General features: G+C 42.9%; 6 non-coding genes across 6 annotated transcripts; all 6 read left to right on the top strand.

Annotated features, from left to right (window-relative positions):
• The first annotated feature begins 17 nt into the window (after positions 1-17).
• LOC140302676 (U2 spliceosomal RNA) lies at positions 18-200 on the top strand. The gene has a single exon (XR_011915122.1). It is a non-coding gene; the product is annotated as a U2 spliceosomal RNA (small nuclear RNA).
• A 411-nt stretch (positions 201-611) lies between these two features.
• LOC140302578 (U5 spliceosomal RNA) lies at positions 612-724 on the top strand. The gene has a single exon (XR_011915035.1). It is a non-coding gene; the product is annotated as a U5 spliceosomal RNA (small nuclear RNA).
• A 3,137-nt stretch (positions 725-3,861) lies between these two features.
• On the top strand, positions 3,862-4,044 carry LOC140302662 (U2 spliceosomal RNA). Its single transcript, XR_011915112.1, has one exon. It is a non-coding gene; the product is annotated as a U2 spliceosomal RNA (small nuclear RNA).
• A 411-nt stretch (positions 4,045-4,455) lies between these two features.
• LOC140302576 (U5 spliceosomal RNA) lies at positions 4,456-4,568 on the top strand. The gene has a single exon (XR_011915033.1). It is a non-coding gene; the product is annotated as a U5 spliceosomal RNA (small nuclear RNA).
• A 3,129-nt stretch (positions 4,569-7,697) lies between these two features.
• On the top strand, positions 7,698-7,880 carry LOC140302650 (U2 spliceosomal RNA). The gene has a single exon (XR_011915101.1). It is a non-coding gene; the product is annotated as a U2 spliceosomal RNA (small nuclear RNA).
• A 414-nt stretch (positions 7,881-8,294) lies between these two features.
• On the top strand, positions 8,295-8,407 carry LOC140302627 (U5 spliceosomal RNA). Its single transcript, XR_011915080.1, has one exon. It is a non-coding gene; the product is annotated as a U5 spliceosomal RNA (small nuclear RNA).
• Positions 8,408-14,714: the final 6,307 nt, after the last annotated feature.

The raw sequence follows: 14,714 nt of genomic DNA, 5'->3' as shown, positions 1-14,714 counted from the left end.
CACAGCCACTGTATGAGGTACCTTAAGTGTTAATGGGTGAAATAACACCATAAAGACTCAGTTTAATATCTGATATGTCCTCTATACGAGGACTACATATTAAATGGATTTTTAGCAATAGGAGTTGAAAAAGGAGCTTGCTCCGTTCACTCCAAGCATCGACCCGGTACTGCAGTGCCACTGGGAACGGTGCGCTCTTCTCTGCTCTTGTGCAAAAGCAAACAGCGGTGCAGGATGGAAGTTTCAGGGAGCCCAAGATGAAACTTTCTTTTAATCTGCTGAGAAAAGAGAGTGAATGCGAAGTGGACTTTAACACGACTCTGGGAGCAAGCCGATTGCGGGCTAACCGGGAGAATTGCTTGAAAGAAACGCGACACCGAATGAGCGGTCAGAACAAAGCCTCAATACGGTGTTCCCGTGGTGTTTGTGGCTGCCTTGTCTTTTGCACAGAGTAAAAGACAAGGCAGCCATCGAATAGGGCCCGATTGTTCCTACTTGGTCAGCCGAGGAGCAAGGGGGGGGAGCAAGCGTCTCAACCAAGCAAAGCTCACCATGGGGAAGGTGGCTATGCCAACTAGCCTGATGCCCTGCTCCCGCAGTGATGGATAATCGTACTCTGGTTTCTCTTCATAACGTACAAGTCTTTCGCCTTTTACTAAACACTTCCGTGGAGAGCAGCACTAATGAGTTGTTTCTAATTTTGGCAGGCTTTACCTTTGCGGGTGAAGCCCTTTCTGTCTGTGAAAAAGAAATCTTGTTACTGTGCAGAGTGACTTCTCTGAGTAGAGTTGCCTTACTTGTTGCGACTGTGCCGATGTTGCTTGATTGGTGCTCGCTGGAGCGTGCGGGAGTGCAAAGTTATGCTATTTAAGGGCTGAAGAGTGCTCAGTGCAGCGGGTGGGCGGAGGTGCAAAGTGACACTCTGGCCACCTATGGCCATAAAAAGAACACCGCTACAAGTGCGCATTGTGCCAGGAAGGGCCCTCGGACGTGAACCAGTGGACAGTTATTGCTTCTCTGCCTTCTGCTATTGCTTGGACCTTTTTTTCGTGTGACTCCGGCTCCTTCGTCCGAGTGAGCACAGAGGCGATGCTTCTTTGTGGCTGCGTCCTTGGCCTGCAGCCTCTTGGGCTGTTGCTACTGCCATCTGGATCACAGCCACGGGGGGAATCTGCTTGTGCCTTCTTACCAGCAAGTTTCTTGAGGTCCATATGGCGTCTTTGATGGCGGCCAGGGTGAGCCACCTTTTGACAAATGAGATTAACCAAGTTAAAATTGCTTTGTCCTTCATATTTATCAATGTCTAGATCGACTTCAACAAAGAAAAACATTGTATTTTGCAGTAGAAGAAAGTGCAACACTGAAGGACGAGGAATCCGAGAATAAGCTTCTTTTCATACGTTCTGCACGATTTGGGATTTTATGTATAAAATGAATTCCTTCACTCAAACCAAGTGGAAACTGCTTTGTCCTTCATATTTATCAATGTCTAGATCGATTTCAACAAAGAAAAACGTTGAGGACATTCACACCTACTTGCAGTCGAACAGCTCTGCTCCCGCTTTTGATTATGTTTGGTTGGATATTCGAACCTTTTCTTAACTGCTTTTTACAAACTTTGGTCGGACATTCACACCTTCTTGCAGCCGAACACCTCCGCTTCCGCTTTTGATGGTATATATTCGGGCATTCGAACCTTTTCTTACCCGTTTTTTGCAAACTATGGTCGGCCATTCACAGCTTCCTCTCCACCATACTTGTATGGTGGGATATTCACACCCACTTTTTTTCACCGCATTTCATAGATTATGGTTGGAAATTCTCAACCACTCTCATCCGTAGACCTCTCCTCCCGCTTTTGTTAATATATTTGAACTTTAGTTGGACATTCACACCTTCTTGCAGCTGAACCACCTCCTCTTCCCTGTTTTGATCATGTATGGTCTGGCAATACTACCTTTTCTCACCCGTTTGTGAGTAATTATGGCTGGACATTCACACCTACTTGCAGCCGAACACCACCTCTCTCGCTTTTGATGATGGATGGACCGGCATTCTTACCTTTTCTAACATATTTTTCAACAATTATGGTCGGAGATTCACACCTTCTCACAGCCGAACAACTCCGCTCCCGCATTTGATGGTGTATAGTCAGGAATTCTCACCTTTTCTCATCAGCTTTTTGCAATTTATGATCTGACATTCACACCTACTTGCAGTCGAACAGCTCTGCTCCCGCTTTTGATTATGTTTGGTTGGATATTCGAACCTTTTCTTAACTGCTTTTTACAACCTTTGGTCGGACGTTCACACCTTCTTGCAGCCGAACACCTCCGCTTCCGCTTTTGATGGTGTATATTCGGGCATACGAACGTTTTCTTACCCGCTTTTTACAAACCATGGTCGGACTTTCACACCTTCTCTTAGCTGAACAACTCCGCTCCCTCTTTTAATTGTGTACAGTCGGGTATTTTAACCTTTTCTTACCCGCTTTTTACCAACTATGGTCGGACATTCACACCTTCTTACAGCGGAACACCTCCGCTCCCTCTTTTGATGGTGTATGTTCGGGCATTGGCACCTTTTCTTACCCGCTTTTTACAAACTATGCTCGGACATTCAAACCTTCTTGCAGCTGAACACCTCCACTCCTGCTTATGATCATGTGCGGTTTGATTTTCGAAAAATTTCTTTAATTTTCTCTAGCAATTATTGAAGGACATTCAGACCTTCTTGCAGCTGAACACCTCCACTCCCTCTTTTGATCATACATTGTCGGGCATTCGCACCTTATCTTACCCGCTTTTTACAAACTTTAGTCGAACATTCACACCTTTTTGCAGCTGAACCACCTCCGCTCCCTGTTTTGATCATGTATGGTCTGGCAATACTACCTTTTCTTACCCATTTGTGAGTAATTATGGCTGGACATTCCCACCTACTTGCAGCCGAACACCACCTCTCCCGCTTTTGATGATGTATCGACCGGCATTCTTACCTTTTATAATACATTTTTCAGCAATTATGGTCGGAGATTCACACCTACTCACAGCCGAACAACTCCGCTCCCGCATTTGATGATGTATAGTCAGGCATTCTCACCCTTTCTCATCAGCTTTTTGCAAATTATGATCTGACATTCACACCTACTTACAGTCGAACAGCTCTGCTCCCGCTTATGATTATGTTTGGATGGATATTCAAACCTTTTCTTAACTGCTTTTTAGAAACTTTGGTTGGGCGTTCACACCTTCTTGCAGCCGAACACCTCCGCTTCCGCATTTCATGGTGTATAGTCGGGCATTCTCACCCTTTCTCATCAGCTTTTTACAAATTATGGTCGGACATTCACACCTACTTGCAGCCGAATACTTCCGCTCCACCTTTTAGTGATGTATGGTTGGCATTTGCACCTTTTCTTACCTTCTTTTTATACTGATTGCTGAAGATTAAGTTGTTCTTTCTAAAACTACAAATTTTTTTTAATTGTTCAAACTCGATTTGAAGTGGATAAATAAGGAGGACAAACGGTTTTAAGTCAGGCTGATAGAAGGAATTAATTTTATAGCAAAATCTGTATTTCGTCATATGTCGAGAGATGCTTATTGCTGAAGAAGTTTTTTCTCATTCTACAAAGTACAACGTTGTATCAGTTAAGTCTGGCCTGGGTAAAACACTGATGGGTATTTCTGACATGCAATCATGAGGCTTTCCATCTGTGGGGTAGGTAGCAGTGTGGATGGATTAAGTGTAGCACATCTCTCGACAACAAGGTGTGGCTGTGAAAGAAGAACAGTTATGTAGGAGAGATGTCTGGTAAAGATATTTTGTTAAGTAACCATATCACAGCCACTGTATGAGGTACCTTAAGTGTTAATGGGTGAAATAACACCATAAAGACTCAGTTTAATATCTGATATGTCCTCTATACGAGGACTACATATTAAATGGATTTTTAGCAATAGGAGTTGAAAAAGGAGCTTGCTCCGTTCACTCCAAGCATCGACCCGGTACTGCAGTGCCACTGGGAACGGTGCGCTCTTCTCTGCTCTTGTGCAAAAGCAAACAGCGGTGCAGGATGGAAGTTTCAGGGAGCCCAAGATGAAACTTTCTTTTAATCTGCTGAGAAAAGAGAGTGAATGCGAAGTGGACTTTAACACGACTCTGGGAGCAAGCCGATTGCGGGCTAACCGGGAGAATTGCTTGAAAGAAACGCGACACCGAATGAGCGGTCAGAACAAAGCCTCAATACGGTGTTCCCGTGGTGTTTGTGGCTGCCTTGTCTTTTGCACAGAGTAAAAGACAAGGCAGCCATCGAATAGGGCCCGATTGTTCCTACTTGGTCAGCCGAGGAGCAAGGGGGGGGAGCAAGCGTCTCAACCAAGCAAAGCTCACCATGGGGAAGGTGGCTATGCCAACTAGCCTGATGCCCTGCTCCCGCAGTGATGGATAATCGTACTCTGGTTTCTCTTCATAACGTACAAGTCTTTCGCCTTTTACTAAACACTTCCGTGGAGAGCAGCACTAATGAGTTGTTTCTAATTTTGGCAGGCTTTACCTTTGCGGGTGAAGCCCTTTCTGTCTGTGAAAAAGAAATCTTGTTACTGTGCAGAGTGACTTCTCTGAGTAGAGTTGCCTTACTTGTTGCGACTGTGCCGATGTTGCTTGATTGGTGCTCGCTGGAGCGTGCGGGAGTGCAAAGTTATGCTATTTAAGGGCTGAAGAGTGCTCAGTGCAGCGGGTGGGCGGAGGTGCAAAGTGACACTCTGGCCACCTATGGCCATAAAAAGAACACCGCTACAAGTGCGCATTGTGCCAGGAAGGGCCCTCGGACGTGAACCAGTGGACAGTTATTGCTTCTCTGCCTTCTGCTATTGCTTGGACCTTTTTTTCGTGTGACTCCGGCTCCTTCGTCCGAGTGAGCACAGAGGCGATGCTTCTTTGTGGCTGCGTCCTTGGCCTGCAGCCTCTTGGGCTGTTGCTACTGCCATCTGGATCACAGCCACGGGGGGAATCTGCTTGTGCCTTCTTACCAGCAAGTTTCTTGAGGTCCATATGGCGTCTTTGATGGCGGCCAGGGTGAGCCACCTTTTGACAAATGAGATTAACCAAGTTAAAATTGCTTTGTCCTTCATATTTATCAATGTCTAGATCGACTTCAACAAAGAAAAACATTGTATTTTGCAGTAGAAGAAAGTGCAACACTGAAGGACGAGGAATCCGAGAATAAGCTTCTTTTCATACGTTCTGCACGATTTGGGATTTTATGTATAAAATGAATTCCTTCACTCAAACCAAGTGGAAACTGCTTTGTCCTTCATATTTATCAATGTCTAGATCGATTTCAACAAAGAAAAACGTTGAGGACATTCACACCTACTTGCAGTCGAACAGCTCTGCTCCCGCTTTTGATTATGTTTGGTTGGATATTCGAACCTTTTCTTAACTGCTTTTTACAAACTTTGGTCGGACATTCACACCTTCTTGCAGCCGAACACCTCCGCTTCCGCTTTTGATGGTATATATTCGGGCATTCGAACCTTTTCTTACCCGTTTTTTGCAAACTATGGTCGGCCATTCACAGCTTCCTCTCCACCATACTTGTATGGTGGGATATTCACACCCACTTTTTTTCACCGCATTTCATAGATTATGGTTGGAAATTCTCAACCACTCTCATCCGTAGACCTCTCCTCCCGCTTTTGTTAATATATTTGAACTTTAGTTGGACATTCACACCTTCTTGCAGCTGAACCACCTCCTCTTCCCTGTTTTGATCATGTATGGTCTGGCAATACTACCTTTTCTCACCCGTTTGTGAGTAATTATGGCTGGACATTCACACCTACTTGCAGCCGAACACCACCTCTCTCGCTTTTGATGATGGATGGACCGGCATTCTTACCTTTTCTAACATATTTTTCAACAATTATGGTCGGAGATTCACACCTTCTCACAGCCGAACAACTCCGCTCCCGCATTTGATGGTGTATAGTCAGGAATTCTCACCTTTTCTCATCAGCTTTTTGCAATTTATGATCTGACATTCACACCTACTTGCAGTCGAACAGCTCTGCTCCCGCTTTTGATTATGTTTGGTTGGATATTCGAACCTTTTCTTAACTGCTTTTTACAACCTTTGGTCGGACGTTCACACCTTCTTGCAGCCGAACACCTCCGCTTCCGCTTTTGATGGTGTATATTCGGGCATACGAACGTTTTCTTACCCGCTTTTTACAAACCATGGTCGGACTTTCACACCTTCTCTTAGCTGAACAACTCCACTCCCTCTTTTAATTGTGTACAGTCGGGTATTTTAACCTTTTCTTACCCGCTTTTTACCAACTATGGTCGGACATTCACACCTTCTTACAGCGGAACACCTCCGCTCCCTCTTTTGATGGTGTATGTTCGGGCATTGGCACCTTTTCTTACCCGCTTTTTACAAACTATGCTCGGACATTCAAACCTTCTTGCAGCTGAACACCTCCACTCCTGCTTATGATCATGTGCGGTTTGATTTTCGAAAAATTTCTTTAATTTTCTCTAGCAATTATTGAAGGACATTCAGACCTTCTTGCAGCTGAACACCTCCACTCCCTCTTTTGATCATACATTGTCGGGCATTATCTTACCCGCTTTTTACAAACTTTAGTCGAACATTCACACCTTTTTGCAGCTGAACCACCTCCGCTCCCTGTTTTGATCATGTATGGTCTGGCAATACTACCTTTTCTTACCCATTTGTGAGTAATTATGGCTGGACATTCCCACCTACTTGCAGCCGAACACCACCTCTCCCGCTTTTGATGATGTATCGACCGGCATTCTTACCTTTTATAATACATTTTTCAGCAATTACGGTCGGAGATTCACACCTACTCACAGCCGAACAACTCCGCTCCCGCATTTGATGATGTATAGTCAGGCATTCTCACCCTTTCTCATCAGCTTTTTGCAAATTATGATCTGACATTCACACCTACTTACAGTCGAACAGCTCTGCTCCCGCTTATGATTATGTTTGGATGGATATTCAAACCTTTTCTTAACTGCTTTTTAGAAACTTTGGTTGGGCGTTCACACCTTCTTGCAGCCGAACACCTCCGCTTCCGCATTTCATGGTGTATAGTCGGGCATTCTCACCCTTTCTCATCAGCTTTTTACAAATTATGGTCGGACATTCACACCTACTTGCAGCCGAATACTTCCGCTCCACCTTTTAGTGATGTATGGTTGGCATTTGCACCTTTTCTTACCTTCTTTTTATACTGATTGCTGAAGATTAAGTTGTTCTTTCTAAAACTACAAAATTTTTTTAATTGTTCAAACTCGATTTGAAGTGGATAAATAAGGAGGACAAACGGTTTTAAGTCAGGCTGATAGAAGGAATTAATTTTATAGCAAAATCTGTATTTCGTCATATGTCGAGAGATGCTTATTGCTGAAGAAGTTTTTTCTCATTCTACAAAGTACAACGTTGTATCAGTTAAGTCTGGCCTGGGTAAAACACTGATGGGTATTTCTGACATGCAATCATGAGGCTTTCCATCTGTGGGGTAGGTAGCAGTGTGGATGGATTAAGTGTAGCACATCTCTCGACAACAAGGTGTGGCTGTGAAAGAAGAACAGTTATGTAGGAGAGATGTCTGGTAAAGATATTTTGTTAAGTAACCATATCACAGCCACTGTATGAGGTACCTTAAGTGTTAATGGGTGAAATAACACCATAAAGACTCAGTTTAATATCTGATATGTCCTCTATACGAGGACTACATATTAAATGGATTTTTAGCAATAGGAGTTGAAAAAGGAGCTTGCTCCGTTCACTCCAAGCATCGACCCGGTACTGCAGTGCCACTGGGAACGGTGCGCTCTTCTCTGCTCTTGTGCAAAAGCAAACAGCGGTGCAGGATGGAAGTTTCAGGGAGCCCAAGATGAAACTTTCTTTTAATCTGCTGAGAAAAGAGAGTGAATGCGAAGTGGACTTTAACACGACTCTGGGAGCGAGCCGATTGCGGGCTAACCGGGAGAATTGCTTGAAAGAAACGCGACACCGAATGAGCGGTCAGAACATAGCCTCAATACGGTGTTCCCGTGGTGTTTGTGGCTGCCTTGTCTTTTGCACAGAGTAAAAGACAAGGCAGCCATCGAATAGGGCCCGATTGTTCCTACTTGGTCAGCCGAGGAGCAAGGGTGTTGAGACGCTTGCTCCCCAACCAAGCAAAGCTCACCATGGGGAAGGTGGCTATGCCAACTAGCCTGATGCCCTGCTCCCGCAGTGATGGATAATCGTACTCTGGTTTCTCTTCGTAACGTACAAGTCTTTCGCCTTTTACTAAACACTTCCGTGGAGAGCAGCACTAATGAGTTGTTTCTAATTTTGGCAGGCTTTACCTTTGCGGGTGAAGCCCTTTCTGTCTGTGAAAAAGAAATCTTGTTACTGTGCAGAGTGACTTCTCTGAGTAGAGTTGCCTTACTTGTTGCGACTGTGCCGATGTTGCTTGATTGGTGCTCGCTGGAGCGTGCGGGAGTGCAAAGTTATGCCATTTAAGGGCTGAAGAGTGCTCAGTGCAGCGGGTGGGCGGAGGTGCAAAGTGACACTCTGGCCACCTATGGCCATAAAAAGAACACCGCTACAAGTGCGCATTGTGCCAGGAAGGGCCCTCGGACGTGAACCAGTGGACAGTTATTGCTTCTCTGCCTTCTGCTATTGCTTGGACCTTTTTTTCGTGTGACTCCGGCTCCTTCGTCCGAGTGAGCACAGAGGCGATGCTTCTTTGTGGCTGCGTCCTTGGCCTGCAGCCTCTTGGGCTGTTGCTACTGCCATCTGGATCACAGCCACGGGGGGAATCTGCTTGTGCCTTCTTACCAGCAAGTTTCTTGAGGTCCATATGGCGTCTTTGATGGCGGCCAGGGTGAGCCACCTTTTGACAAATTCCTCTTTCCTGAGGTTCTGATTTTGACTCACCCCATAAAGCACCAGTTGTGCTGACAGGACCTCTCTTGCTGGTAAGTACGGGAAATTTAAGGAGTCGGCTGTTGCCCACAAGTCCACAGCAGCACTGCACTCCCAGAAGAAATGCCTCACCGTCTCAGGCGCGCCACAACCTGGACGGGGGCAGGTGGCCGTCGCCGACATACCCCTGGAGTGCATGACCTGACTGGGAGAATCTCGTGAGCCACCATCCATGACAAATCCCAAAGTCTGTTCAGAAGAGCTGAAAGGTTCACACTGCGCCAAACTGTTGAGGGCTCGCCAAGAGTGAGCCCAAGCACTGGACTCACTGGGGCCTGCTCCTGCACAACAGAGAGCAAAGATCGATGGCACGTTAAAACTTGTACATCTTCTTGTTCTAAATTAAAATGGTTTAAAAATGTCTTTATAAAAGCATAACTTTTTGTTAGATTAAAAGACACAGGTACTTTCAGGTCTGATGGTAAAAGTCGTAATCTTCTCATGTAGGCCCCCATCCATAATCTTGCCATTGCAGCTGCCGCTGGGTTTTTGGATGGGTTAATTGCACACTTTAATTGGACAGAGGTAAAGAGACTTCCTAAAAACAAATACAGATCTGGTACTGCTTTCCCTCCCTTCACTTTTGGCTTCTTCAGTACTTCCCTCCTCAACCTTTCCCATTTGGAGTTCCATAAAAAATAAAAGATGGATCGTTCCAGGTCTAAAATAATTTCTTTTTAGAATAAGTAAATGAATAAAGTTTTGTCTAGCAGGTCAAATATGTGCAAAATACAATCAACAGGGCAATCTAAGACCAAAACGAAGATAATTCCCTAAGCCAGTGTATCTTTTTCAACATATTTGTTTGGATTTCATTATTTCATTATTGTGTAGATTTCATTGAACTAAATTAATGTTAAGGGAAACGATTCTGCTCAGTGACAACAGAGGTTTTTACCAAATGGACTGAAATATTTCCATGTGCACAAGCCGATGCACTCTCAGTAGCAAAAGCACGGGTAAAATAAATCATTTCTAGATTTGAAATTCCTGAAAAGATCTTCAGTGATAATTTGACACACTGTGTAAACAACGTCATCTCACTGATGGCAAAGAACTTAAAATAGACCTTAGAAACGACTGTGCATATCATCCACAATCAGCAGGTTTCGTGGAGAGACACAATGGAATAATTAAGTCAAGACTGAAAAAAATCATGGAAGAAATGGGAAATATTGGGTTTACTGTTTACCATCCTAAAAATGCATCCTCCAACTAGCACAAGATGAACTCCATTTGAGAAAAGGTATGGAAGACCATTTGTACTCCCACAGTCAAAACACAGTCATCAACTGACATGATGAAGAAAAAAAGAAAAAGAGAGGAAACCTTAGCAGTATACAAATATTAACAAGTAGAGAGATCTCTTCTGTTTAGTCTGTTCCAGGTGAACCGGTGAAGGAATCTCTGAAGACAGTAAAACCCGGGGACTGGATCATCATCAAAGTGATAAAGAAAAAGAACTGGTCCAGCCCAATGGGGGGAAGGTCCATTTCAGGTACTACTTACATCACCCACAGCAGCTGAAGGACTTCTTGGATTCACTTATCACATTGTACCACGACCTTCAGAAGTAGGGAAAGATTATTTACCCACCACTGTTTTCTGAGGCAAAAGTCTGACTACAAAGGGGAATTCTCTCAACAGAAGGGGGTTCATCTCAACCTCAGTGAAGAAAACAACGGCTAACATGAGAACATAGGGTGTGACTAAAATAACCATACAGAGTACCACCACTGTCCCCTTGACATAGAAAGTGCCACACTAGTAATAACATTTATTTAAACTTGGAGATAAATGGAGAAAATAATCTCATATACAATAGCTGAGACAAAAAAAAAACAAAAAACTTTTGAAGACACGATTAAAACAACATTTAGAACATACAATAAGCTTAAAAGGAGTGACAAAGCTGCGACTGCGAAGGCATAGAAGTCTAATTAAAAACAGGAGCAGTAGGACAGACTTTTCTGAAATCTGAGTAAGCTCTGGGAATCAAATTTAGATAATGATCAGACTTGGCCTTTCTTATTTCTGCTGTACCTTTATTTCTAAGCTTCCTAAAAGCAAGGCAATGACCCGGGTCCCTCATATGCCCAGCTAGCATCCAAGGTTTATTTATTTTTTAAGTAAAGAAGACAGTTCTGACGAAAGCCAGGGACTAGACCTGTTCTAAGTTCTATACTTTTTAAAAGGGCCGTGTTTATCAACTATGGAATTAGAAGATTTACAAAAATGGTCAAGTGCTAGATCTTCATCTGGGATTTTAACAGTGTCATGAGTATAACTATTCAACAGATCAGTTAAAAAAAAATCCTGCTCATGGAGATGTTTCAGGATCTGGATACCAAGCGTGGACCTAATGTTTTCATTTTTGCAATTCTGATACAGGCTATTGAGCAGTGATAACTAACACCAAGTTCAGATACTGCGGATTTTCTACCTTTGATTTGTTAAGATTGAGCCAATCAGGGACAACCTTGAAGGATCTCTTAAGATTGGTTTTGTAGGATCAGTAATTACCTGAGAAAGGTTGATATTGGTACACACCTTTTTTAAATGATCAGAGGCAGAGTTCAACTTGTTTAAATTAAAATTGCCACACAGAGATTGGGTTTAGGCCACATGCACACAGAATGACATCAACAAATATAAGAAATATTAAACATTTACACATAGATTTTTGAATACATGTAGAGGAATGATACTTTGAAATGTGCTCATTGCGGAGTTATGATCAGTTGAGTAATGAACTATTCTGGGAAAGAGGTTCTATTCCCAGCATCATGATGGACACTCCTGATATAGAAGGTTTCGCTAACGCATTGGAATTGTTGTACTATTTTCATATGCATGTGCAATGAAGAATTGCTTGCTGCTGATAAATGCAAAGAAGAACAGCTTACACATAGATGCTCACATATAGGCTGCTGAATGCAATGAAGACCTGCTTATCCAGTAAAGTTCAATGTCAATGTGTAATATTCAATTAGGATTTGCAAAACAGTGAAGTTAAACAATGATTGGGTCCATAGTCGGTATGACAAGACTAAAGGAATATTTACCTGGGTGTACGTTCAAACAGAGATGAGAAAATTGCGATAAATAATTGTTTGTTTGTTTGTTAGTATGTATATGAATGTTATGTGTATAAACTGTGTTGAGTTGTAGTTACTCAGTGGTGTCTCAGTGAAACAACCGACGGGGGAAGCCTTGCGGTGACAACAAAAGCAGTGTTTTACTGATCAGTCAAGTTGCTCCAGTGTACTCCATACAAACTGGTTGGTTACTGAAGGGATAGAAAATGGGGAATACTTGTTTTAAAGCAAACAAGGAATTAGATGGGAAAAATACATGTTTTAACGGGACCCAGACAATATTAAATACTCAGACAGATGGGAGAAGAAGTGTAGTTTTGTAGGAAATCACAAAATTATTACATAAAATTAGTGAAATCAATTGAAGAATGCCTTTCTGAAGAGCTGTTTACCACAGATGAGCAGCTTTGCCACCAAGCACATTGTAGATCGCTTTACTGCCAAAATGATCTAATTTAATGGATTGGTTTAGACATGCATAACAGCATTTTAAGAACAAAGAGAGAAACAAAAAGGGACAACGCTTCATGGTGGAAGGTGATGTATAAATAACTGTGTATATGATGAAGGAGAGACCATTTGAGCACCACAGCCATTTCGCAGCACAGGGACAGCAGTCCAAGTTAAAGGATCTCCCACGTGGTATCACCTGTCACACTGTGTCAAGGCATCAAAAGAAGAAAAAATCACCAAACTCAAGGACAAAGAGACGAAGACTCCGGTGAACGAAGAGAGAGGACTGACAAACCAGAAATACAAAAGGATGCTCGATATCAAGATCCAAAAGAAGAGGCTAACAATGCCACGAACACTTACGATGCTGGGAATGATGCCAGCAATGAACAGAGAAGAAGATTCAGTGTCATCAATCTGCAACACGTGCCTCTAATGAGGGGGTGAATATAGAATCCTCAACGATTACAACGTCTCTGGGAACTGTGACAACAACAAGGTTTAAACCATTTTGATATATATTGTAACCTATTGGCAAAGGACTAGTGCTGAAAATGAGGTAAATCTAATCCACCACTGTCCTTGGTCTTCTGTAGGGTTTTTAAACTAAGGGTTTGTTTTTCCACAGAAATTTGGAGATGCATGAATCTAGTGACTTAAACCAAGTAGCAGATGGTTTTATGGGGATCATTGAGAACAAATAGTTAACTTTTGGTAGTATCATCATTTTAATGGTTGTAACTCTCCCCATAAGTGATATAGGTAAGGACTTCCAACGAGAGAGCTCGTCCTCTATTCTCTTTAATAATTGCACATAATTTAGCTTTGTTAGCTCTGAGAGCCTGGAGGAAATGTTTATGCCTAAATATCTAATATTTCCTGACTGTAAAGTGATCGCAGGTATATTCTGGACCCTACAGTTAATGGGCAGAACTGTGGTCTTAGACCAGTTGATAGAGTAGTCACAAAGTGCAGAGAATTTATTTATGAGTGTGATCGTGTGAGTGAGAGACATCTGTGAGTTCTGAAGGAAAAGTAATACATCATAAGCATAAAGACTTATTTTATGCTCAATATTTTGGGGTTGGATGCCTTTAATATTTCTATCTTGTCTGATAGCAGCTGCTAAAGGTTTGATGAAAATAGCAAAAAGTGAGGGAGAAAGTTGGTAACCCTGTCTTGTACCTCTCTGCAGACTGAAGCTTGGAGAAGTTTGATCATTTGTCCTGACACTTGCATTTGGGGAGCTATATAATATCCTTATCCAGTTGATGAAGTGTGACACAAACCCGAATTTGTTTAATGTTGCGAATAAAAATTTCCAGTTCACTCCATCAAATGCTTTTTCTGCATCTAGAGAGTCGATTGTGGTTTCCAAGTTGTTGATGGTAGAATAGTCTATGAGAAAAAGCGGGTGAGAAAAGGTGCGAATGTCCAACCATACATCATCAAAAGCAGGAGTTGATGTGTTCGGCTACAAGAAGGTTTGAATGCCCGACCATAGTTTGTAAAAAGCGGGTAAGAAAAGGTTCAAATGCCCGAACATACACCATCAAAAGAGGGAGCGGAGGTGTTCCGCTGTAAGAAGGTGTGAATGTCTGACCGTAGATGGTAAAAAGCGGGTAAGAAAAGGTTAAAATATCCGACTGTACACAATCAATAGCGGGAGCGGAGTTTTTCGGCTAAAAGAAGGTGTGAAAGTCCGACCATGGTTTCTAAAAAGCGGGTAAGAAAAGGTTCGTATGCCCGAATATACACCATCAAAAGCGGAAGCGGAGGTGTTCGGCTGCAAGAAGGTGGGAATGTCCAGCCATAATTACTCACAAATGGGTAACAAAAGGTAGTATTGCCAGACAATACCTGATCAAAACAGGGAGCGGAGGTGGTTCAGCTGCAAAAAGGTGTGAATGTTCGACTAAAGTTTGTAAAAAGCGGGTAAGACAAGGTTCGAATGCCCGACAATGTATGATCAAAAGAGGGAGTGGAGGTGTTCAGCTGCAAGAAGGTCTGAATGTCCATCAATAATTGCTGGAAAACATGAAAGAAAATTTTCGAAAATCAAACCGCACATGATCATAAGTGGGAGAGGAGGTGTTCAGCTGCAAGAAGGTGTGAATGTCCACCCATAATTTCTGAAAAATGGG

The sequence above is a fragment of the Leuresthes tenuis genome, unplaced genomic scaffold, assembly GCF_036924035.1.
Source record: "Leuresthes tenuis unplaced genomic scaffold, fLeuTen1.0.hap1 SCAF_2, whole genome shotgun sequence".
Taxonomy (NCBI): Eukaryota; Metazoa; Chordata; class Actinopteri; order Atheriniformes; family Atherinopsidae; genus Leuresthes; species Leuresthes tenuis.
Note: the sequence above shows the minus strand (reverse complement) of the source record. Positions and strands in the feature narration are given on the sequence as shown.